Source organism: Schistocerca cancellata, chromosome 2 (assembly GCF_023864275.1).
Source record: "Schistocerca cancellata isolate TAMUIC-IGC-003103 chromosome 2, iqSchCanc2.1, whole genome shotgun sequence".
NCBI classification, from domain to species: Eukaryota; Metazoa; Arthropoda; class Insecta; order Orthoptera; family Acrididae; genus Schistocerca; species Schistocerca cancellata.
Genome location: NC_064627.1, coordinates 916718163 through 916720539, shown reverse-complemented (window position 1 = coordinate 916720539; position 2377 = coordinate 916718163). Strand labels below are relative to the sequence as shown.

General features: G+C 41.7%; 1 non-coding gene across 1 annotated transcript; it reads right to left on the bottom strand.

Moving 5' to 3' along the window:
- Window positions 1-2019: 2019 nt before the first annotated feature.
- Trnas-cga (transfer RNA serine (anticodon CGA)) lies at window positions 2020-2094 on the bottom strand. The gene has a single exon. It is a non-coding gene; the product is annotated as a tRNA-Ser (tRNA).
- Between the last annotated feature and the right edge of the window lie 283 nt (window positions 2095-2377).

Genomic DNA, 2377 nt, shown 5'->3' with positions numbered 1-2377 from the left:
AAGATACAATATAATTTTCTTCTGTTACAAACTATCGGCATACGGAGAGAGACATACAATTTCACAAATTTTGCACTCAGGTTGTGACTTAATCGTGGCTTACTCAGTTGCATAATCAAAGAAAGCTTTCCGAACTCACATGTTGATCGAAATATTTTATGACGTTTGCAACCTCATTATGGAGACGTGGAAACTCTTCCAAAGGGAAACAATGGATAGTGGTGACGTAAAAGAATTTGTCTTTTAAGCAGGAGTTACACTGCAGATCAATGTTCTATTTGCACATGCACAGGGCGCTTTCAGCTAAGCGGCGGTCTGGAAACCAGCTCTAAAATGGATATAACATTAGCAGTGTCCTTTAAATGTTTAGAAAACTATCCTTGTAATTCTTTCAAGGCCACAACGAATTCTTCAAAACTGCCATTTTCTTTAACGCCAGTGACGTTAAGAAAATGGACGGTGTTTTCTGACACGGTTTGTCGATTTCTCAATGCTATTTTCTTTTTCAGTGCATCCCCACCAAATCAGAAGCAAGTTGTTTCTCACCTTGCAGTGTCTTATTGGGGGCAGTGTACAGTCAGGTCTATTTAAAATGAGAGTTCTGCAGTGCGTTCTGTATGTTCTAATTTTCGTTCCTTCTGTCCTTTTTCCTTCAAGAATTCAAGAATAGTAGTTTTTAAATCGACAGATCGTTCCAGGCCTGCTACTTCACGTAACCGAGGTACTTTTCAGCCATATATAAAGTCTCCACACTCTTCTTGCAATTCCAACGAAAAATATTGCAACTGACAGTGTAATGATGCAAGCGACCTTAGAAAATTTTGTATTCGTATCAGTTTTAACACGTACTCCAAATGCCCGAAAATTTAGCGTAAAGTACTTTTTGATGTACAGAACAATGAATCCCGTTAGTCAACCACTGTAATTTTTTGCTTTTTCATCATCAACTAAATCTTCAAATTCTTTCTGTCTAGTGTTGTTCAATAGCAAATTTACAGCAGCTGTCGATTATGAGACTGCGTAATAGTTACTGAGAATTCTTTTCCTCCTCTTCTGTGATTCCCATTCATATTTAAAGGCTTCTGACGATAGCTCACTAGACTGCCTCTTTTTCGTACAGACAGCGACTGGATTATGAACTTTTTTCGTACCACGAACAAACAGCGTAAGGTAAACAGCGCTGACATTACGATTCTGCCGTACTGAAGAATGTCACGCCGACCGAGAAACGCCGCTCCTCAATGCTACACGAAACGTCGTGTTGTACAGAGTACTTCCGAGAAGGACTGAGCAAAGCCAAGACAGGTCGTGCCTCAGCCCGGCCAACCGGTGTGGCCGAGCGGTTCTAGGCACTTCAGTCTGGAACCGCGCGACAGCTGCGGTCGCCGGTTCGAATCCTGCCTCGGGCATGGCTGTGTGTGATGTCCTTAGGTTAGTTAGGTTTAAGTAGTTCTAAATCTAGGGGACTGATGACCTCAGATGTTAAGTCCCATAGTGCTCAGAGCCATTTGAACAAAATTCAGCCCGCGTGTCGGAACACGTCGTGCTCATGTGCAGTTTGGCTTGCTGTAGCCAGTGATGTTGTAAGTAACACGAAACTATTAAATGGATTTTGAAGAGCGAAATGTCTATGAATCTTCTCTTTTAGAAGTACGATGTTAACATCAGAAATTACTATAGTTCCATCTGAAAAAGAGAAGTTGATATCGATATCTTTGTAAATGTTACAGCTATAAAAAAGGATTATCTTGAAACTCTTCTATTTGGTCCGTGTTTGCATAGAAAAACAGCAATATCACAAATTGAGCCCGCCTTGATGCAAAACACCTTGGTATTCGTTTATTTCATTAATTTCCCAAACTAGTTTCGGCCACAAATATCACCATCATCAGTGGTTTTTATTAATCTTATTTATTGTATGTTACAGCATGTTTTTGAGACTTATTGTCAGTAGAATGAGATTTTCACTCTTCAGCGCAGTGTGCGCTGATATGAAACTTCCTGGCAGATTTAAACTGTGTGCCGGGCCGAGACTCGAACTCGGGACCTTTGCCTTTCGCGGGCAAGTGCTCTACCAACTGAGCTACCCAAGCACGACTCACGCCGCGTCCTCACAGCTTTAATTCTGCCAGTACCTCGTCAGCTGTGAGGACAGGGCGTGCGTCGTGCTTGGGTAGCTCAGTTGGTAGAGCACTTGCTCGCGAAAGGCAAAGGTCCCGAGTTCGAGTCTCGGCCTGGCACACAGTTTTAATCTGCCAGGAAGTTTCATTATTGTCACTGTTTGCTACATATTTTCTGTGCGATTTTTTTCTGTTGCCATTTTTACTCAGCGATCAGAAACAAAGTGCGAAAGTTTTGTTTTTCTGTGTATAGAATC